At 41.3% G+C, this 24,752-nt stretch overlaps 2 long non-coding RNA genes across 2 annotated transcripts; one reads left to right on the top strand and one right to left on the bottom strand.

Annotated features, from left to right (window-relative positions):
* Positions 1-10,910: 10,910 nt before the first annotated feature.
* Positions 10,911-12,908, top strand: LOC124171456. The gene is made up of 3 exons (XR_006867724.1): positions 10,911-11,046; positions 11,150-11,596; positions 11,687-12,908. It is a non-coding gene; the product is annotated as an uncharacterized LOC124171456 (long non-coding RNA).
* A 716-nt stretch (positions 12,909-13,624) lies between these two features.
* On the bottom strand, positions 13,625-14,813 carry LOC124171564. Its single transcript, XR_006867848.1, has 3 exons — positions 14,639-14,813; positions 13,995-14,560; positions 13,625-13,896 (listed from the first exon to the last, which is right to left on the bottom strand). It is a non-coding gene; the product is annotated as an uncharacterized LOC124171564 (long non-coding RNA).
* Between the last annotated feature and the right edge of the window lie 9,939 nt (positions 14,814-24,752).

Below are 24,752 nucleotides of genomic sequence, written 5' to 3'. Positions count from 1 at the left end.
TTATGACTACCGTATTTGCACGAATCTAAGACGAACACGATTCTAAGACGACCCCCCCTTTTTTGGAACTCCACTTTGGGAAAAAAATTTTTGAAGGGAAAACAATCAATGCGGGAATGTTTGGCTATGATGCCTATGTCCCAGGAAACGCAGGATTTTTGGCGCGTAATGACAGGAATAGTGGTACTTAATGGAGACACTTAGGTCTTATTGTTGATTCGACTAATAGTTTCTTTGGAGGGTCCATGATCTGAAGACGAATAAAATTAAACTAGTGAAAATGAAACCTGACTTTATTAAACCCACACGGAAAACACTCCGTGGTATGAAGGCAAGCCACCCTGGAAAGTAGGTAACCACTCGTACGAGCTATGCTATCACGTTCGGCGTACGGAGAGCATATTGGAGGGGGTGAAGCATGACCATATGACTGTGCCATAAAATTTTTTGTCCCAAAGATACCCTTACCCATTCTTCTCTAATTAGCGTAGCGTCAGATGGGCGGATGAATTCGTATTGTTCGTAGGGAGGAACAATATATCCTGAGAAGATATCCCTTCCTCAGTAACTCTGACAAGTGAGACTTATGGTGTAACTCGTAAATTGGTAACTGATAATAACCTGATATCCTGTTTTCGGAAAAAAAATGCCGCATTTACTGCCGAGAAGCTCAGCTACGAGGATAACGAGCTTCGCCAAAAATCACCATCGTATTTTTCCAAGTAGTTCCTTGCTTAAAAATGCTTAAATAACGTTATAAATACGTTGTGTTTGGTCTCGTTCTTTTTTGAATTACATTGCAAATATTCCAGCCTCATAAAAGTGTAATACCAATTGCCGAAATTCATTGTTTGACACCTTTTGAGCTAATAGGTGATTGCATGCAGCGGTTGACCTCCAGAAACTGGGGACTTTGAAGCAAGTAGGCTGAAAAAGGTCAGTGGGTGAGAAAAGGGGGCGGGAAATGCGTTCCTATTGTTCTCGTGTAACTTAATATTTTTTCGAAGCTAAGGTCTTCGTAATACGATCCCTGCGCTAGCTGGGACCTTTCGCTTGTTTTGGAGAAGCGTCAGAGGGAGGAGGCGAGAGCTGAATGGAGGGGGATAGCGGATCTTGGGAAATGTGCTTATGCTACTACCCCAAGGCTTTGAGCTTCTCCCAATGGTAATTTCATTTCGTGGGGAATATTTAATCTATGTGCCTGTCGTTATTAGCCATAACTGCCACATTGTATTTATTTCGTCTCATTTTCGTCAAAAGATGGATGCGGGAAATTTTCGTCGGGACCACGATCTTCAAACGATCAATTCGGAAAAACGATACTTTGGAGATGCGGGAAAAAATTAAATTGTCTATTTGGAACTTTATTTGGGACCAGAAACGGCGAACGATTAATGCGGGAAAATGATCAATACGGGTACGATAGATCGGGGTCCCACTGAATAACTTTTCTTTTGAAAGTGGCAGTGTAATAAATTCTTTTCTCTGCCATCGTAATACTCTGAATGGCACTGAATCACAACTAAATCGATTTCTCTAATCAGAGGCAAATCATGTTGCCTTCCTACCTTCTTAATGCAACGAATTTGTAGCAGTTTATTCCGCGACGGCATTGAGGCTTTAACGTTACAATTTAGGTAAATTGTAACCAATCACACGAACATTTTGTGAGTTGATCGAGCTTTAACTTGAATGGAGCCGATCCCAGGGTAAAGTAGGCAATCTCGCGGACACGGCAGAAGTGCACCCGGCGGCTGATCGGAACGCACCGAATCTTTGCCTGCTGCCCAGAAATGGAAAATGTTTTTTTTTTTACTTGAACGCAAAATTAAATATGCTAAATTACTGTTAAGCTATTTTTGACGTTGATTTTTCGTTGTATTGCTATCAGGTGGCAACCTAAGGTGTCAATAATTTTTCCGACGTAAATTATGCAACCCGATTGACATCGAGAATTTTGCATCCGATTGTAAGACGAACCCTCTTTTCCGCAGGAGTTGCGAGGGAAAAAAACCTCGTTTTAGATTCGTGCAAATACGGTATTTACTCCCTCCAGGAATCACTGATTAATTCAAGTATGCATCTCATGAGTGTGTTTTCACCTTTTTTAATAAGTTCTGGGGCTCTTTCATCTTCACCAGGTGACCAATTAGGTATTTTTTATGTTCCCGACTATCACTTCCTCCATCATAAGCTCTTGGATGTCCTCCTCGACTAATTCCTCTTGACCTTCATGCACCCTGCTCTCTTCCACAAACTCTTCATCATTCAGCAGATCACATAAATGCTGTCCATCTCTAGTACTAGTGACTAGTGACTAATTTTTCATCATCTCCCAGTATCTTTCCCACTTTGTCCCTATACATGCCCAATTGCTCAGTACACATCTTTTGTCATTCTTTCCACTATTTAATTTTCTTACTTCACTTGATTGATCATTAAATTCTTCTATTTCTTGTAACTGCTTTCGCATTGCTCCTGATTTCTTTCATCTGCTCACCTATTTGCTATCCTTTTCATACTATCTCCTACTGATTCTTGTGCATATTAGTAGCAATCATGATTTCCTGGGCTTTGTTTTTGTTTCACACAGAGTCAATACATTCTGTATCCAACCAGTCACTATTTCTTTCTGTCCTTTCACCAATGTCTAACTCTGCTACTTCCTTAATGAGTCTTATCTGCCTGATACCCTAAAAGTTTTTTCTCAATACCTCTTTGGTACTTGTCTGAGCTCTTTTGGATGTCTAGCTTTCCAATTTTTTCGTGTTGATTTAGGTGCTATTTTGGTATTTGAAAAGTTTTGTTTTTGATGGCCCATGTGAAGTTGTGGTCACTGTTGCAGTCACTCTTGCAGGCTCTGACATCACTAACTGATGGACTGATCAATAACCTTCTCTTAGCCAGCATGTGATATATTTGATAAATAATTTCATGTTTCTGAAGTGCCTTGTGAGATGTGCAATATTTCCCTGAGAATGTAATTTTTGGAGAAGAATTCAGAAAAGTTATAAGATGAAGATGTTGGCATTAATTAATTATTATTAAAGAGCATGAAATGTACCATAAATTTAATTCTGACATCTTTAATGAAATTCCTACTAATTTTTCCTAACATGATGCTTATCTGCCAAATTCAATATAAAGACGTAGCTTATTTTGGTAAAATGGGTAAGTTGGCTTAATGTTGTGCCTTGCGAAAGCACATTGTGCTAAGTAGGCAACCTTCAACTCATTCACCTTTTTTCTTTGTTTCTGCCCTAAATAATCTGATTAAAAGGGCTTTCTCTGGTATATTTTGTCTTGGTGACAAATGTTTTGATTATGTTGAAGAGACTTGAAAATTTCTTGATTTTTGCCATAGCTGCTCTAGAATTCTAAGATAATGGAAAAGAATTGGATCCAACTGTGCCATAACTAAGTACCTAATTACTTGTCTCTTAAGTCATTGAAAATGGGTGTGAACCTTGAATATTGAGGTTTAAATGTCAATATTGATCATACCTGAATAAATTGGATTGTTAATAAAATTGCATTGGCTTTTCAAAAACTTAGTCTTTGAATTCATGCACATATTTTACTGTGTAGATTTGATGAACTACTGAAATGTTATGATTTATTTCATATTGTATCCTAAGCAAATGAAATAAATTATTTTTTCTTTCTCAAACTAAATGACCACCTTTGCTGCTAAAAGCCATTTGCTAGAGTCAGCTGGTTTAGGTATTGGATCAATGCCAGTATTTCTGTCAGTGATTTCATGACACCGACCTCACCCCCTTGGTGTATTATATGTCACATTGTCCCATGCTCAAGAGCTGCTGGTAATGTAAAATAACTTGCACCTACGGTAACCTTGTGTTGGCCATTCAGGATAAACCAATGGGGAACCAGATGGTAGACACCAGGTAAGCAAAGAGTCTGTTGTCAAGGTGGCAGGTAGTTGGAACTTGGGACTGAAGGCAACTGTAATGAAAGAGCATTTTCTCTTGAGTGGCCTTCTGGTTTTTCTCTGCTCTGCCTGGAAGTACCAGTGGAGGAGTGCTAACACTAATATCCTGAAGAAGATATAATCACCAAATGTAGCTTGGTTCCTCATTTAGGTGTATTGGATTCCATCACTGTTTAAAGAGGTAATCACTAGGCAAATTGATGAACTGGATAGTTTTATCGCTCACATAAAAAAAATGTTTCAATATCGAAGAAGGTTTCAGAGTTCATGAATCATCCTTATTCAATGACTGCTAGGTTTGTTCAGGTAAGGACCTGCCATCTTATTACTAAAGGTGAGTAATTTATAGAGTTGTGAGTTATTGAAAAGAGCACTTTAGTTGCCCTGTGGGAGGGGGCTTATAGAAGAATACCCCCTCAGTATCCCTGCTTGTCGTAAAAGGCGACTATAAGGGTTGATGCTGGAAGCATCGAGTTTAATTAATCCAATATTGGACTAGCCTACCCAACTATGTAGATGCATAGTGTACTATTGTCAGGAATTATGCATGTAAAACCTAGCAACAATTCATATGTTTGACTGAAAATATCGTAGGATATTGCAAGTACTGCATACAGATAAGCAGCAGATAATATCCATACAATATCCATTTAGTGTTATAAAATAACCTTAATATCCATTAGATATCCAGCATATTTGTATAACCTTATGTGGATATCCAGAGAATAACCTAAGTTCCCACTTCAAGATATTCAATAAATTTCCATTGCTTACATACATACAATATTATTGTACAGTTACATGGATATCTATGAAATATCCGTGGAGCACCAAAAACCACCCCTCCCTATTCTTTATTATATCGAAAATCAAATCTGCTTCTACACCCTGTATCGTCCCCTATGGTACTAACAATTATTGCTGGAAGCAACCTTTAGTCTGAATCTTAATAATAAATCATAAGCCACCCAAAGTGACATGTGATCCACTTAGATACTTCAGAGGCAGAAGGAACCATAATCACAGATGACAAAGAGGAGGCCAATGCCCTAAATAATTGTAAGCAAGTGTTTTTTCAAGGATGGAAACCAGAACGGACAAAATTAATAATGTAACCCAAACGATAGGACAACAGGAAGACAATAATAATAATAATAATTTATTCGCTGGAGGCAATACAATTGCACAGTTTCGTCAAGTTATATTACATAAAGGATAAAAACACAAACAAACGATGGCAATAGAACGCAAATGACAATTAAAGATACATCAGGACAATATTTAATGCATTAATTTACATTTAAGTTTTTCCTTACATACAACATAACTCATTTAAGTTTTTCTTTACGTACAGCATAAAATTCATCAGTAGAATATAAAGGTTTTTGTATTAAAATTTTTTTTAGCTCAGTTTTGAATTTAAACAAATTGCTGATTTTTTTAATATTTTGAGGGAGTTTTGGTTATTTTTAGACCGATTAAAACTTAGCGCTCAGAAATTTTTGGCAACATTAGAAAAATGAAAAAAAATAAGTCAGTAGGACTCGATGGAATTTCTTTCGATTTATTGAAATTGGGTGGCTTGGCCGTTTCGAATTGAATATACCATTCATACAGTGTTACAATAATAATAATAAGAATAGTAATAATTTACTTTGTCCAAGGATCTACAAGAAGATATAAGCCACGTCAAAAAAAATAAAGGGAGGAGAAGATTCATACAATTTAGTAGATTAGAAACATATAGTTGAAATGTTATGTACAAGTATTTATTTTCACATATAATATATTTTCAAAACATGCAAATGAAGCACAAGATTGTGGAGTCTGTCAGGTATTCCGTAACAGAATAATAATTCTCTTCAAGCAGGAATGCCTTCAACTTCCATTTCAACGATAGCAATGACTCGCATTGATTTTTTAATTGGTGCAGGAGTTTATTTTATGTTTGGAGTCACATTTCTCTTGGACCTAATTTAGTTCTATTTGTCCTTACCGTATTACCTATAGTGAAGGCTTTGCCTATTTCTGGTTTCATAATTATGAAAACTGGAGTTAATTTCAAACGTCCAGATTTTTACGCGTAAATAATAGCATCATTACTGGTCAACAATCCTAGCATTGGTTTGACGCAGCTCTCCACTCAGTTCTCATATCAGCTAATCTTTTCACACCTACGTATTTCTTCTCTTTCACATATCTCTTAACTTGTTCCATATATTTTGTTCGAGGTCTTCCTTTTCCATTCTTGCCTTCCACTTGTCCTTCGACGATTGTCTTCATCAGGCCATCATGTCTCAAGATGTGGCCTATAAGGTTGTTCCGTCTTCTTATTAACTCGCTCCCATTGGTTTGTTGGTCGTATCCTCCCCTATTTTATTTTCTACAGCCTCTTTAAAAGCCAGTTGATGCTGAACCTCCCTCAATTTTTCAACCTGCCATATGTTTTTCACGGCTTTCTTCAACTTTTTAAATTTAAGGTGGCATTTCATCATAACTGAGTTATGGTCACTATCGATATCTGCCCCTGGATAAATTTTGCAGTCCTTCACCTGGTTCCTGAATCTTTGTTTCACTAGAATGTAGTCGATTTGGAATCTTCTACGGTCTCCTGGCATCTTCCACGTGTATCTTCTTCGCAGGGGATTTTTGAATAAAGTGTTGGCAACCACTAGCCTGTGCTCCGTGCAGAGTAGTAGCATTCAAGTAGCCTTTCTCCTCTTTCATTTCGGTTACCCAACCCATATTTCCCAGTTATTATTCCGTCTTGACCTTCGCCGACGACGGCGTTCCAGTCACCTAAAATAATAAGATTTTCTTCCCATTTTACCTGCTTGATAACTTCCGCTATATCTTGGTAGACATCTTCTACTTCTTCGTCTTCATAATCTGACGTAGGCATGTAAACCTGTACCACTACAGTAGCTACGGGTTTAGTATCTATCTTCACCATTACTATCCTTTCATTAAACTGCAGGTAGCTTTTAACACGCATCCCGGCGCTCATTCTAAGCACTATGCCTACTCCAGCATTACCATTTAGCGATCCCGTGTGTATCATTCTGTAGCTTCCACTCCAAAAGTCTCCTTCCTGGGGCCTAAGTCCGTAACTTGAATTCTCCTTTCTCCGGAGAAAGTGTACTCTCCCGTAGTTTCCTCCCGACTGTAGTCCGTAACTCGGCGGAGAAAACATTGGTTCCTGGCCGCTACCGGAGAAAACTCTAATTCTCGGTATCGGATAGGAAGAGCAGATAGGTATGAAAAATATTGAATCCGAAGCCGGCGATACCGTGAAGAACCAATAGAAAAGCTTTGTTTCAAATAAAAAAACGAGAGGGAAATCAAACGATTCTCACCTGTAATAAGGGCTACTCGTTCATCATTAAAGTTAAACTTTCAAATAAAAGAAATTGATGCATCGAAATTATAATTGATTGTGGATAAATCGATTTAAATCCATCGCAGATATATTTGTTCATTAGTACACACAAAAGAGTATATTATACCATTGAAAAAGGAGAGACTAATGCGTAACACCAAAGCATTTTTATGTTTTAGATGTAGGTAATCTTGTATACAAACGGCCGCTGTATTCATTGATGATATATATGGCATATTTTTTTGCACTTCGGATGCTTACTTTCATTGGTGAATGCATGATGAGTATGGAAAAACTTAACTATCAACGTCAGTATTACATGCATTTATCCTCGAAAAGCTGAAATACACAATGTGGGAGTGGAAAAAGAAAATTGAAAAACTTAACTATGCAGAAAAGAATCGTAAAGAAAATAACGTTAAGATAAATGTGTGAATGGTACATATTTATTCTTGCAAATACCTACGTGCCAGCAATTAGTAACATATGTTACAATCTCCCAAAATGTTATAGTTTAGGAAACACAACAACCTGCCTCGCTAATTTTAAAAATTTCAAATACTGACAGCGTAGAATAGCGAAAACATGGGGAAAATGGTTTACTAGAGGTATATATAGAGAAAACAAAGCAAAATTACCCTTACTTGTACATATTTATTGCTCATCATATCACATACAGCACTACAACGCACACATTTCTATCTTTTTAATACTTATAATCATTATATTCGGAATCAACTGTTTCAATAAATATCTTGGCTCACAATAAATATAAAACACTATTATGTAACACTAATAAAACATGGTAATCGGTTTTCCAATCACTTTGCACACACTAAAAGAATTTGCACTCCTTGAAGTTCGAAAGGATTCTTTACACCTCACTTCCTACTCATCACTAACGACTTAGAATCAGATTACATTATTTCACATTAACATTGCGAAGACAATTAAATGAATAGGTTGAAACAAATTGCTAAACCAGTTATTGTAACACCAACAAACTTCGAATTTCACTATCACTCTCACCGTAACATGTCCAAAACAAAAACAAACAACAACACAACGAAATGCGTGAAATGTAAACATTGCCAAGCTCACATCTCACAACGAATTGGGAATTGGTAATAGATGCAATACGTAATAAAATCAAACAGAACTTAGAAGCGAACAAACGAATGAACATTAACAGGCGTTCGATGTATCCCTAAAGTAAGACTAGTTCAAATATGAAACATATCCCCTTCGCAATAGTTAGATACCTTTCATCGTAATGTATACAGTTGATTCGTAGCCTAAGTAATATACGTGCGAAATAATTTCGTCGAAGATGTTACATTCACAACACACTTCACTCTTTACTTCATCATCTATGTGCAATCAATTCACTAAGGGGTTCACTAAGGACACAAATTTTGTTCACTTATACTAGAGGCACAATGAAAGTTCACTGCACGTAGTTTCCTTGCAAATGCAGCCATACAAAAATTTCTATCCTTGTCAGTAATTACACTACATACGTTGCCTGCCTAACTTGAAGAATGCATTTTCGTGTTATATTTTGTCACAAATACGTAAAAAACCATATTAGAATACAATTAGAACCGCAGTACGATCGCCCACAACGGTCCGCCATTGGTATTTTCCTCGTTTCTCCTATGGAGAAAATGAATCGCCGGGTCCCGGGCGGGTGACTCCGAAGCTCCCGTCCAGGGCGCGTCAGTTTCTCCAAATCGCGTTACGGACTTCAGTCGGGAGAAAGATACTCTCCAGGAGAGTCAGTTTCTCCGTTACTGGGAGAAAGTTTTCTCCGTTACCGGGAGAAACGAGTTACAGACTTCAGTTGGATGAAACTGGAGCTTCACGAGTCTCTTTTCTCCCAACTCGGGAGAAAACGAAGTTACAGACTTAGGCCCCTGGGGCCACTTCATTTCGCTGATGCCTAATACATCGAGGTTCATTCTTCGCATCTCCACCTTCAAGTTCTCTAGCTTACCGCAGGTACGAAGTGATCTGACGTTCCATGTTCCTATCCGTAACATTCTATCTCGTTTGACCGATGTACCCTCTCGAGTAGTCCCCGCCCGAAGATCCGAATGGGGGACTAGTTTACCTCCGGAATATTTTACCCGAGAGAATTCCATCATGTCATTATATAAATTGAGTGGAGTAGCTGTGACTCCTCGGGATGATAATGTGGTGGTTTCCCCTTGCCTTCCACATCGCAGTACTACAGCCGTTAAAGTAAATGTTACCACGCCCGTAGTGGAATGTGTGTCGCTGTACCGACCAGTATGGTCTCCACCTTCGCACATGTGAAGAAGAGCTGCTGCCCTCTCCCCCGGGTGATGAGAGGCATAATTGTTGGCGGCCCCCAGTCGCCAAGTCACGGTATCTTCACAGGTTTTGGGCTGCTATTATGGATGGAATAGCATCATGCTATTCTTCGATATTGCAACCGATGTTGCTATAATATAGCGTATTGCAACGCCTATGCTATTTGGTATTACGAACGGTTGCAATTCGTGTTTTACTACACCGGAAGACGTAATTCTCAGAATAGCATAGGCCCGTTGCTATTTGCTATTATGAACGGCGAATTGCAACCGATAGGCTTGCAATAATATTACGCGGTCTCAGAGGCCGAGCTATTCGGTATTGCAACCCAAAAAGGACGTCCGCACAGACACTGTCATCTGTTTTCAATGTTTACTGCGAAAAATGGCGGGACCGCTGTACCTGAATTTAAGGCGATTTCTTTTGGCATACGAAGAAGTAGAGAATCGAGGTCGACTTCGTATCGAAAGAAGGGCATTGCGAGATGCGACTAATCCCTTTGAGTTGCGGGAGGATGAATTTATTTCATACTTCCGCGCGTCTAAGGAAGTAGCAAGGTTCGTGGCTGACCGTCTTCGTGGCGACTTGCACCGGCAAAAGTCTTTCGGTCTAACTCCTGAATTGCAGGTGAGTAAATACTCAATTACTTAAAAACTTATTCGTTTGCGGATACGTTCGCTTGCCTATCTCATCCCTTTTTGCGACATGCAGGTACTAATTACTCTGCGCTTCGTAGCTCAAGGGAGCTACCAGCTGGCCGTTGGTAATGACTTCGTTTTGAATGTCAGCCAGCCTTCCGTAAGCAACTGCGTGAGGAATGTCACCGCTGCAATTACCCGCCAGCTGAGTGACTGCATAGAAATGCCAAGGACACACCAGGAGAAATCAGCCATCGCACAACGGTAGCAGTCCATCAAAACCTTTTAATATTGAAGGATCTATTTATTATTCATTATTTTGACTGATAAATTTTAATCTTAAGGTTTCGGCCGATAGCAGGGTTCCCTGGCGTGATTGGTGCGATAGATTGCACGCACATAGCAATTGTGACACCAATCAACAATCCAGAAGGTTACAGAAACCACAAGGGTTTCAATTCATTCAATGTGCAGATGGTAATGTATCCATACTTGACTGCTGAATTTTTGCTTGATTTCACTGAATGTCAGAGTCCACATCTTTCTTAGGCCTGCAAATATCAATTTAAAAAAATTTAATTAGTCGATTCCTTTCCAGATATGTGATGATCAGATGCGCATCATGAATGTGGTCGCTTACCCAGGGTCGGTACACGATCAATTTATTTGGTCTCACTCCAGGGCAAAGGCTATCATGAAAGACGCCTATGATAATGGGATGGGGAAATTTTTTTTATTAGGTACGTTCCTTATGAAAAATGACAGAACTTGACTTTACTTCTCATTAATTGTAGGCCGAGTATTCTTTCAGTGTACTATTAAGATTTTTTTATACCATGTCAGGGGACTCTGGTTATGCATTGGAGCCTTTTCTGATGACACCTTTGCCTCATGCCGAGGAAGGCACACCAGAGTACAGGTACACCTTGGCCCACTGCAAGGCTAGATGTATAGTGGAAAGGCTGTTTGGTGTCCTGAAAGCTAGATGGAGGTGCTTGAGGAAGGATAGGGTGTTGCACTACCAACCACCCCAAGCTATCAATATAATTACGGCTTGTGCTATTTTGCATAATATAATGCTGAAGCACAGGTAATGCACCACTTTGCATGAGAACACATAACAAACAGGGCTCAGTTGAAATTACATTTTCCACATTTCATTTATAGAATGCCTCTTCCTGACGTGGAAGTTGAGGTAGAAATTCCCCTCAATGCTCCAGAAGATGGAGACAGATTAGCTGTAGCCAGGGGCTACCAAAGGGATATCATTCAAAGATATTTCCGCTAAGGGTATGAATGCAACAAGAATAGTATTTCACTGAAAGGATATAATTTGATGAAACCACCATTTACCTCTCTCTCCATTTCCTTCTTCACCAGGTTGATCTTTCTGGTTCCCGGTGAGGCAACCATCAATTTGTCAGCAAAAGCCTGCATGTGATTTTTTCCCTGTATTTATGGTATGCTGAGCATTGATATTTGTAGCTGTAGCTCTGTAGTATATGTAGGTCTGAGTAAAATCATGCCATGAGTAATTGATGTAAGCTGCTGAATTGCACTAACATTTTACAATTCACCCAAATTCTTTCCCTCCTCTATATTAAATTCCTCCTTTGGTTAGGCATAGCCAGTCATTTAACCCTTCACCTTAATCTCTTCCTCCATTTTCCAAGCATTCTATCAGAGAAAATATTTTCATTTTGTTGCAGGGGATCCCCTTCCCGAGGACTACAACCTTGACGTGGTGGAAGGGCTTGAGTGCTCCACCACCCTTTTAGTGTCTTTTATTCCTCCTAATTTTGTCGGGCATTATTAATGAAAGGGTGTGAGCCAGACTAAAGGTAGTCCCCCATTTCCCTTTTCAAGGCTGATGACTCCAGTGAGCTACTCTTCAAGTACTGAACATGAATTGATGCAGAAATAAGGTTATGTGAAAATTAACCTTCTTTGACCTGTTTTTGGATTGGCTCCTTGAAATGAGGAGATTCAAAAGAATTTTAGAAGAAATCCTCACAGGTTATGAAAACAAATTAAGATAATATCAATTTTCAAATGATGAATAGTAGTATCCATGTTGTACCATTTATGAAATAATTATGTTCTTCCATTCCATATCTTGCTGATCAATCCCTTACGAAACATTATTTGAGATGCTGCCTCCAAAGATTGGAATAGACTACTGGGAAAGGAAATGGAATGAGACAATACAAACCTCTGGATACCATGTTTATTTCATGAAGCTAAGTATACATAATGAATTTGATACAATCTAAAATGCATCTGCAAGTGAATGAAGGGGCACACCTGCAATTCGCTATATAATCTCTGTGTGTCTCTCATTTCAGAAATCTTAAGTAACAAAGAAATGACATACACGTGGAAGACCCAAGAATATTACATAAATATCTACAATTGCACATTCAGTACCATGCATGAGGAAGGCATTTCATAATAAAAAGCTTTCTCACCCCCTGGATGGAAATTGAAGGCTTGTAATCTGGAAGAAATACACTCAAGGAGAGAGCAATGTATTAATGCTTAGTTGAAAATATTTGTAAGCATTTCAGCATTAGTGAAATTAAAAATATTAACACTAGACAATTTTAAGTCACTCTATCATAGCGATAACAAATTCCTTAATGCATGTTTACTAGAGAAATGGAAATCACTAGAGAAATTCTATGTTTCTCCAGGATATAAAAACATCAGCCATTACGCATCAAATAAGATTGAATAGAAAGGCATTTCATCTGCTGAAAGATTAAATTGTCAGGTCAGTCATAAAAATGAGTAAATCTAATATAATAAAATGCTCCTCAAACTCTGTACATGGATGACAATCTGTTGACCTGGAAACGGAAGAAATTAGGTAATCTAAATTGTTGCAGTAGGTGCAATACTATCCCCATCGTTGACTGAAATATCAGCAGGCAAGATGCTAACACAAAAAGAACTTAACATAGATTAGGAGGTATTCCATAAGCAAAGCTACTTTCTGCTCTCTCAAGTATTTAGCCTGTGGACTGCCACAGTTGCCCAGGGTGCGCCACGGGGAGGCATACATGGGAGAGAGAGGTGAACCAAAAGGACAAAAACCAAATTCAAATGAAATGGCTGTAATTCCTCTGGGACACCCTATGCACCCCAAAAATTATAAATCCCCTGGGAGTAATAAAAACAAAATAAGAAAATAGCATTCACTGCAATGCTTAAGTAAATAGGAAAGATATAAACAAAACATGCAAAAGAGTGATTATGAAGGAGGTGATCCCTGAAATAAAATAATAAAAAAATACCAAATAATAGGGTAATCAATCACAAGACTAAAAGCTGAGGCAACTTACTCCGACCTCCTTGAAAGGGCAAACTATGACCCTGGCATTATCAGGGTCCACAGCCCTCGCGACAACCCGCAGAATCTCTTGCAGGGTCCCTTGGTTTGCCCGTTCCAGGGACAACCTCTCCCTTTCCAGCGCCAACCTCTCCTTCTCCACCTCAAGGCGCTGCCTTTCTATTTCCAACTTTTGGGAAGAGGTCACGTCAGCGACCTCTTGTCTTTCCCTTAAAAATTGCAAATTTTTTGCAATACCCTAGGATTTTGAATAAAAGTGTAATAATCCAATTGCAATGAGACAGGACATGGTTGAAAATAGGTAAATACCATAATAGTAGACACCAATATTCTCACCTCTAAGGATTCTCTTTGCCAAGCCTCGGCTTCAGTGAGCCGGTGGTAAGCATCTTCCAACTTCTGCTTGCTGCTAGATGGAGGAGCTAATGTAGAGAAAAAAAATTATGGATAACAAAAGAGGACGGAGTTCACCCAAAATTTAACTTTCTTATCAACTTACTTAGTTGGAAACGACCAGCAGCATGCCCTGCAGATGAATAAAAGTAATGATTATTATGAATACTAAGCATTCAAAAGCATAATTAGAAGAGCACACAAGAATTTCACACCTCTTGTAGGAGCAGGGGACTCCAATGCTGTATCTTCAATCTCCACAGCAATTGGTGATCCGACAATAATCTATTTGGCAAAAATTCAGTTTATTAGTTAATGGACTACACACCATTCACAACAGAATATACAGATTGGCGAGTAGGTGATACTAATTGGTGGTAGTAGTTGCCTGATACAAATTAGTCATCTTTTCTCATATATGATACAAAATTATACTTCACAGCAAGAACGATTACCTCTGTTTGCAGAGGAAGGTCCTCTTCCACTATCGCCTGAACACACTCATTATCCTAGAAGATCGTCATTATTGGTTATAATTCCAAAAAGATTATTGAAATAACGTTCAACAAGTCAACCGAAAAATTTACCTGTAGTGGAATTCCCAGCTCCACCGCTGGGGTGGACGTCTCCACTTCAATAACTGTGAGAATTAACTTCTCCACCTCGTTCAGTGGTGGAGTGTGACCCTGACAAGAATAAATATAGATTTATAGGCATAAAACACGGTGGCAAATGCTTATCAAAAATGTTGTCAATCACCAAGGGGTAAGAATAACTTCACACAAAATTAAATCATAGGCAATAGAGAAGCAAAGTTTTCACTCATGCTAACCGGCGTATTCCCGGTGGCCGTCCTCTCCGAGTTCAAGCGGGCATTTTTGGCCCTCGTCTTTCCTTTAAGGTCCCTCCAAGCCTGTTTTAATAGTATGAAATGGTTGTTTGGAACATGATTGACAGTGAGCATAAATCAGAAATCAAAACATTTGCATTACCTTTTTCCACTGCTCCTCAGTTTTATCAGGACCGTGGAGCTTCAGTAGGTCCCTCAACTCCCTCCAGTTATTTTCCATCGTCACCTTGCCCAAGGCCCCTTCATAAGTCCAAACGGCCACATTCCTATGGCCTACCATATAATTCACCATCACCTCCCTTTGCTTTTTAAGCATCTTTCCACTCCTGCGGTTGAAACATCGAGACACATGAATGCATCGCTAACGTCGTGATTTACATTTTCTCACAAAAAAAAACACTGGAATTTCGGGAGTCAAAACTGTCAATAGAAAACTAACAGACTTCGAAGCCTAACACAATTACGAAGATAGTCAAACATATTTGGCTTTCAATGATTACTTCGCAAAGCAAATATCTCACGTTACAATATAACAACCGATCGGATACAGGTATTGATTCAATGTTAATGCCCAATAAATCATTATTATCATAATCATATTAAAATCTAACCCACCTGTCTGAAGCCATAGTGAAATCTATCACAGCCACAGCAAACAGCTGATTTCCTAAATGAGATTTTCAAAGAGTATTATATAAATCCAAGATTTTAATATAATTTTTAAATGTAAATAAAGCAATTATTTATAATTTCAAGTCAATATTCCGTAAAATACAGAAAAATATATAAAATATCTTCTCCCTCATTGGTTACGCAAACTGTTCCGAAAGTTTTTCATACCGGAAGAGGCGGAGCTTCCAAATAGCTCGCGCAAGAAATAGCATGCTGCTATTCCGAACAAAATTATTACTACGCTTCATTCATAATACGGGGTCGTTGCTATAATGACCCGCAGAATAGCGTATGCTATTTTTTGCAACGCTTATCCATAATAGCAGCCTTGGTATCTTTTAAATGGCCTACCTTACCCAAGGGTAGCCCAATACCGCCGCTTTTTGTCCACGACTGCTTATGCGACGAGAGAACTCGCTTATCTCGCAGCTTACCTCTATATCTAAAGGTCGACCCACCATCCGCAAGCTTTGGTGAGGTCTAAACTTGAGTATGGTTCGGTTGCCTACTCTTCGACCCGAGAGTCCTATTTAAGACCTTTGACGACAGTACACAATGCTGGCCTCCGGCTGGCCACTGGTGCGTTCAGGACCAGCCCGATTACTAGTATTTATGCTGACTGGAGAACCACCGTTATCCATCCGGAGAAATATTTTAATGTGCAATTATGCTGCCAAAATTTTATCATTAAAAGATCACCCTTGTTTTAATGCAATTTTAAACCTAGATTTATGGATGTTTTTAACCGTAGGACAAGATCTTCGAAGCCTTTAGGCGTGCGTTTTCGTAATTTTATGAATGAAGCTGAGTTTCGGCTACCCGATCATCCTCCAAGGATGCTCAGCTAACCCGCCGTGGGTCATTCCACGACCAGACGTTATTTTTTCTTTAGCGCGGGGAGCTAAGTCCTCCACTTTGGATTTGGAGTACAAGCTCCTTTTTAAAGAAGTTCTCGACCGCAAACCGCGGTTTATACCCATTTATACTGACGGCTCAAAATCCGAATCAGCTTGTGCCTGCGCCGTCATTCCTTATTATGGCGGCACGATCCAAGCTAAACTCAACCCGCTCTGCAGTATATACTACGCAGAACTTTTTGCCATAAAATATGCTCTGGAAGATATATCTTTACGCAAGTCCTATCTAATCTGCTCAGACTCCTTAAGTGCACTCCGTGCCGTTTCAGATTACTACCCCTCTCATCCCTTGGTGCAGTCCATACACGATACCCTTTACTCTTTGAGCAGGAAAGGCATTACAATTTCTTTCATGTGGATCCCGGGGCATGTCGGAATTCAAGGCAATGAGATAGCGGATGCAGCAGCGAAGAAGGCACTTAGTAAAACCAACATCGATTTCGATAGGATCTCCTCGGACGATCTAAGAGCCGCACTGAGGAGAGTATGCATGGAGCAATGTCAATAGGTGTGGAATAATATCGCTGGCAATAAACTAAGAAACATCAAAGTAGAGACGACCGCTTGGTCCACCTCAGCCAGGAATAGTCGTAGGGAAGAGGTCGCCCTCACTAGGCTTAGAATTGGTCATACCGCGCTCACACATGCATACCTCTTCACCGAAGAGAAACAACCTCCCCGCTGTGATAGCTGTGATTGCATCCTTACTGTGAGACACGTCCTGGAGGAATGTACAAAATACTCTCTTGAACGCAGGGAACTAGTTGGAAACCAAGATATACGAACCATTCTGGGTAATAATCTGGATAATATTAATAATATAATGCAATATATCGTCAACACAGGAATAATTAAACTCTTGTGACCTCACATAATGGGATACCCTTTTTTGTTGAAAGCGCTTAATAGAACCCAATGAGCTTCCTTAAGGTAAGGGAACTATGAGAGGTGCAAATGACCTTGCTGTCGACGCACCCCAAAAAACGCATCTCTACTACTACCATCCGCAACCCGGTGGACGCACTCGGTGGCTTTAAGCTCAGCCGCGAGTAAATAATAGCAGAGATAATAAATAGACAAATGGTAATGGGAGGATCTTCAAAGTTTTAAAGATGGGGCTAGAGGGAGCATCATAAGGTTTAAAAAAAAAATAATTCTAATTGCCATTTTTTGTAAATATTATGGATGGGTGAGGTGAAGAGATGTTATACGACATCAGGGAATGAAAAGCACCATAGTATACAGTAAGTAAGATATCTACATTAACTGAGTTTTGGAGGTGGTGTAAAAGGTAGCAAATAGAGCTAAGTTTATTGGCTAATTATTCAATATTATTAACTCAGGACATATTACCACTTAGATATGAGCTAAAAAAATTTAGTTGAAATAACATTCTTAATGGACTTTTGTCAATTTTGATTAAAATACTTTCCAGATGACTTTTACAACCAAATTGAACAATATGTAACTTTTCAGTGTTTAATTTCAGTTCATTATCTACGCACTAGTGAAGAATGATTTCATTTGCAGATTTAGAACTCGTGATAAGGTCATTTTTGTGATGGGGCAGAAAGTAAGATGTTTGTGTCATCAGCGTGTATTATGATTTCAGCATTAGGAACATTGGAAAAGGATGCTGGCAAATCGTTTATGTAGATTAGAAAAAGAAATGTGCCCAATATGGACACTTGAGGTACAACAACAGAAGTGGTACTACTGTACAAGCAATATCTATTACCCCCCCGCACGGGGGAAGAGAGTAATCTCTTCCTTTGGGGAGCCGCGACCCCACGGACCCGAGCCCACCGAGGAGACAAGCTCGTTAAAAAACCCCGTCGCTCGCTCGGATAGTGTCCAGACAGCATGTGACTCTGCTGTTCTGAGTAGCCGTAACATCTGGCGTCCAGAATCACCCACATGTTTGCCGTGCGTGGAGACCCGTACAAGGGGGAGAAGGGGATCCTGGTGGGTGAGTACTCCGGCACCCAGCTGGGCGTCGGAAACCCGGTATGGGCCGGAGTTCAATACCCCGCTTCGGCCCTGGATTCCCCGCAAAACGGTCGGCCGAGAAGAGCCCAGCTCGGTCAATCGGCTCCTGGCGGCTGGGGAGCTTGGCGGCTCCTTCCGAGCGTACGCCAGGACGGGTTAGTGCTGGAGATATGGGGGTCTCCGTAGGGCGGCCGAAGGCGTGTGGGTTCGGAGGCCCCCCGCGCTGGAGGTTCTAACCCGAAAGAGACCCCCTTTCGAAGGTTCCTATATCCCTTGGGTAGCCCTGACGTCCATTCCGGCTTGCGGGTGGCGTCCCAAATGTGTGGCTCCATGGTGGGTGGGGAGCCCAGGGGATGAATAAAGGGTTAGTCTATGGATCACAATTTATCTCCACCTCCAAAAAGATCCCGTCCGGAAACGGGCGGGGGAGAAATGAAAAACAAGTTCTTGATAATGAAAAGCCAGAAGGAAGGGGAAACGCTGAAAAAAGTGTCCCCCTTCTTAATCCGTAAAGTGCTATCTGCAGCAGTACCGGGAGACATAAAATCTGCAAAGAAGCTACGCGACGGGACCCTATTAATTGAAACATCGAACAAGGCGCAAAGCGAGAAGATAATTAAAACGAAGCTGTTGAATGATATCCCAGTGACAGTGGAGATCCACCGAACCCTAAACACTTGTCGGGGCGTAATTAGTCACTACGATCTTCTGTATCTGGAAGTCGATGAAATAAAGCATGAGATGGCATCTCAGGGAGTGAGCGATGTTCGTCGACTAACCACAAAACGGAACGGAGAAATAACAAATGCCACATCCGTAGTGCTTACGTTTTCGTGCGACCGGTTCCCCGACAAGGTGTTCATAGGGTATGAATCAGTTCCCGTGCGACCCTTCATACCAGCCCCGATGCGCTGCTTCCAGTTCCAGCGCTTCGGTCACATCGCGTTGCGATGTGAGGGCAAGGCCACCTGCCCACGCTGCGGCCAGGATGCACACGGTGACTCCAGCTGTCCCAAGGGTCCGCAATGTGTGAACTGCGAGGGCGCACACCCCGCTTACTCCCGCAAATATCCAAAAATGTTAGAAGAGCGTAAAATAATGGAAATAAAGACAACAGAGAAAATAACATATTTAGACGCTAGAAAGAAGTACAGTTCAATAACTGCCCCAACCTTCTCGAAATCGTTTGCTTAAGTTGTCGAATCAACTGTCACTAAGGCCTCAATTGGGACACAAACCGAGACTATTACCAAGAACGACAATAACACCATAGAACCTGCCAAACCGGATAAGGCATCTAAACCGGCTGCTAAACATAATTCCACCGCTGTGGGTTCCCCTATAAGGAACCCACCCAACCAAACCACTGGCGTAACGCAAAAGAAGCGAGAGGTTACGCCACCCCCAACTACCTCCGGCGTCACAAAATGTAAACTGAACCAACCGGAGTCAATGGAGGAAGACGAAAGTCTCTCAGAGACAGAGATCCTCCAAGCCAAGAAAAAGACAAAGAAGAATAGACTTCGGCGTTGAACACCCTTCACGCAGTTAAAGTTTTTATATACCTTTTACTTATTTATTTATCTTTAATCATGGCTTTTATTTTGCAATGGAATTGCAATGGTTTTTATCGGCACAAGGAGGAGCTGGCCATTTTACTGCGTGATTTTAATCCAACGTGCATTTGCCTGCAAGAAACACATTTTAAAGCAACGGACAAGGGTATTTTAAGTGGTTTTAACGTTTTTAGATTTGACGACACGAGTGGCCAACGGGCACACGGTGGTGTTATGATCGCCACTAGGGAGACCCTTCATGTCTCCCGGGTGGCGCTTAACACGCCTTTTCAGGTGGTAGCGGTAACGCTGCATGGCCCCAGTCGTTGACTCTATGTAACGTATACCTTCCAGAGGGGGCACCGGTGACCCTTTTTTACTTAGACGCTCTTATCTGCCAACTGCCCAAACCCTTTATTATAGTAGGTGATTTTAATGCCCATGATACACTATGGGGTAGCTCCAGACCACAGTGCAATCGGAGATGACGCATTTTATCGCAGTTTTTAACAGTCTCTAACCTGGTTTCATTAAATGACGGAAAGAAAACTAGGTTTAATAGTTTTAACGGCAATTATTCGACTATTGACCTTTGTTTTACTTCGAGCACATTATTGGACAAAGTCCAAATGAATGTTCACGACGATCTATATGGGAGTGATCACTTCCCCATTACTATTAATAGAGAGGAATATTTTAACCCCAATATTTTACGTCCTAGCAATTGGAGTATCCGGAGAGCCGACTGGGCCCTTTTTAAAGAATCATTCCATTTTAAATTTAACGAAGGCCGCTGTGGTATCCCGAATATTGATTTTTTGACAAACAGTATCTTCGAATGTGCAAATAGTAGTGTGCCAAGGTCAGGACACGCCCATTTGAGGCCTGCCGTTCCATGGTGGAACGACGATTGCGCCAAGGCAATTCAGGCACGCAAGAGAGCGCCAAGAATTTTCAATAAATACCCAACAGCCATCAATTTGGCTTCCTTTCGCCGTCTTCGAGCCAAAGCCCGAAAGGTGGTCAAAGAGGCGAAGAAGGACTCCTGGATGTCATTTGTATCCGGGATAAACTGCCGGACACCAGTGTCGAGGGTGTGGAAAAAGGTGAGGAGCATCTGTGGTGACCACCATCAGTTTGGAGCCACATGCATTAAAAACAACGGCAACATCGTAACCTCACCGTCCGCCATCAGCGAGATATTCGGACGGAAGCTAGGTAACATTAGCGGCAACGCCAACTATGAGGACTCCTTCCTATCCTTGAAGAGACGCTGCGAATCGCACATACTTTCGTTTGCTGAGAGGGGAACTCTGGCGGACTACAATGTCCCATTTTCCCTTTGGGAACTAAAATCAGCAATCGCAGCTTCCCGTGACACGTCTCCAGGGATGGACGAGATCCATAATGCCTATCTCCGGAATCTTCCAGAGAGAGCTTTATTGGAAGTGCTCTTATGTTTTAATCAACTTTGGGCAGAGAGAAGCTTTCCACCGTCCTGGCGCGTATCTATTGTTGTTCCAATTTTAAAACAGGGCAAGGATAAATCCGATCCGAACAACTATCGTCCAATATCCCTCACCAGCTGTCTGTGTAAGGTAATGGAAAGAATGGTGAACCGACGACTCGTTTGGTGGCTGGAACGTCGAAACCTTCTTTCCAATGTCCAATGTGGCTTCCGACGCGGCCGATAGACAGTTGACCACCTTGTCAGGACAGAGAACTACATCCAGGAGGCCTTTGTCCTTCGTCAGCACGTAGTTGGTATTTTCTTCGATCTAGAGAAGGCTTATGACCGGGTCTGGCGCCGAAAAATACTCTTGACGCTCCACAAATGGGGATTTAGAGGCCATCTGCCAGTATTTATTGAAATTTTTTAAAAAAACCGAACCTTAAAGGTCAGAATAGGCCGAGACGTATCGCAATCTTATACCCTGGAAAATGGGGTACCACAGGGTTCCGTATTGAGCGTGACACTTTTTGCGATTGCCGTCAATGACGTGGCGGATTGTGTTAAAGCCCCGACGATGAGCTCGCTGGTCGTGGATGACCTGGCAATCTTTTACCGGTCGTCCAAACTTGTATCGGCAGCCAGACAACTACAGCTAGCATTAAATAACCTAGGCAACTGGTCGCGGATGAATGGTTTTAAATTTTCACCGGAAAAGACCAAATGTGTGCATTTTCACCGGAAGAGAGGTTACTTTGCCCCTCCAGTTTTAAAACTGGATGGCAGACCCCTTCCGTACGTGGAGTCGGCTCGGTTCCTAGGTATGACCCTAGACCACCGATTAAATTGGCGGGAACATATTCAGTTTTTAAGAAATAATTGTCTTAGGACCCTAAATATTTTAAAGTTTTAACCCACTCCTCATGGGGCGCCGACCGCAGCATGATGCTTTTACTATATCGCGCACTTGTTCGGTCCAAGCTGGACTATGGGAGTTCTATTTACTCGTCTGGCCGCGAGTCAATTTTAAGAACCTTGACGACGCTGCACAACACAGGATTGCGGCTCTCAACTGGTGCCTTCCGCACCAGCCCGGTGCTCAGCATTTATGCAGACGCTGGAGAGCCGCCTTTGCAGAGCCGAAGAAACATCCTGATGTTGAACTACGCGGCGAAAATCTTAGCCTCAAGAGGCCACCCGTGTTTTAACATTGTTTTTAATCCAAAGTTTTTAAGAAATTTTATTATAAGAACGAGAGCCACTAAGCCACTATGTATACGACTGAAAGAGTTCATTTAAGCATCCGGAATTCAACTCCCGGATGTAGCTCCAATCGTTTACCCCGACATCCCACCATGGATAATTCCATATCCCAAAATGTATGATGCTTTTAAAGGACTCCAGAAAGAATACTCCACTACCTCAGAGTATCAGTGTCATTTTAAAGAATTCGTGAGTCGCCATAAGGGCAGTCGACTCGTGTAAACAGACGGATCCAAGTCGGAAGCCGCCTGTGCCTGCGCAGTGCCCTCCGCATACCACGGCATCATGCAGACGAGACTCAGCCCATTGTGTAGCATTTACACAGTGGAGCTCATCGCCATTAAGAAGGCGTTAGGGATGGTCGCCGACGATTGCAAACGTACCACCATCATATGCACCGACTCAAAGAGCTCGCTACAATCTATCGCCACTATCTTCCCAACGCACCCTATTGTGCAATACATTCAAATCGCCCTATATAATATCTGTAAACGAGGACGCAAAGTGTCCTTCCTATGGGTTCCCGGGCACATGGGAATAACAGGAAATGAAAAAGCAGATGCAGCTGCAAAGGCGGCACTCACGCTGCCGGCGCAGGCTACGGCTTCTGTAACGTATCCAGACTTACAGACTGCCATGCGCAGAATAGTTCTACGGCAGTGGAGTGAGGTATGGACGAACCTAACGAATAACAAACTAAGAATGATCAAACCGGTTAAGTCAATGTGGCCCTCTTCTGTTGGGAGGAACCGTAGGGAGGAAGTCATCATTACTAGACTGAGAATCGGTCATTGCGCCCTGACACATTCCTATCTCTTCACCGAAGAGAAGATCCCACCTCGATGTGGCTATTGTGGCTGTCCCCTGACTGTGAGACACCTCTTGACGGAGTGTGATGAGCATCATATTACGCGAGACCGGACAGGCGTCAGGGGCAACCTAGAATGTAATCTGGGCGATGACCCTGGCCGCCTATGCCGCGTCATAGAATTCGTTAAGAAAACTGGTCTTGTGAATTCGATTTGATTGGCTCGAAGTTTACATCAATATTGTCAACAGTGCCGCACTAAACTGAAATTATAGTATATGCTTATGTCGCAATTTGATTGCGCGTGGTGCTAATGACCTTAGCTGTCGACGCACCCGTAACCCCAAACCTACTACTACTACTACCTACTAATATCTATTACCCTTCATGGAGAGTAGGCCGGCCCTTATTTTCAGAATTGAGAAAATTTATGTTTTCCTAGTCTCAAAATGGTCCAAATGAGGTTCATATTCATGTGTTAAAATTTGGTTACTTTAAAATAACGGCAACCCGTGCCCCAAGGGCCCTAAGTACTGAGGTCCATCAATTGAGATATTTTGGTCCGAAAAAGTGCTATTTTTATGTAAAACGTAAAAGTAAAGTTCTACAGGGCCGATTTTCTGTTTGTTTTGACCTATCTCTAAGCGTTTACGAGATATCGTCCGTCGTAATGCAATCCACCCCCCAGGGCGCTACCCCGCACCGCGGCGCCGCTGAGGTACGGCCCGCACCACTTACTAGACACTTCCCCTCCACCCCCTCCCCTCCCTCGGCTCAGACTTTGCTCCTGAAGGCAAGATGTAGTGTTTGAAGAAATGTGCCTACGTTAAAAAGAATTCAATTGCCATGGCAATACTTCCAATCAAAGTGATCAATTTACTGTTATTTTCACTTGCCCATGAATTTCAGTACATATTAACCAAAACAAACTAATACATTTTCGTATTTCTAATCTTTCAGTAACACCTCATATTTGGTATTTAAAATGTATTTGCGCACATTAGGGGCTGTGCTAGCTCTCGAGCTTTTTTCCTAATTTTCAAGCTTGACCGCATAAAAAATTTCCTTATTATTTCAGCACTTACCATTATCTGATAAGGGTTGGCTTTCCAGAAGTTGCCTCTTCTGAATGGAAGCATCTTCAGTCACAGTGCAATGTGCTGCAAAAATAAAAATTAATATTCTTCAAGCATTTC

Source organism: Ischnura elegans, chromosome X, assembly GCF_921293095.1.
Source record: "Ischnura elegans chromosome X, ioIscEleg1.1, whole genome shotgun sequence".
NCBI classification, from domain to species: Eukaryota; Metazoa; Arthropoda; class Insecta; order Odonata; family Coenagrionidae; genus Ischnura; species Ischnura elegans.
This window is presented reverse-complemented; position numbering and strand designations above follow the sequence as displayed.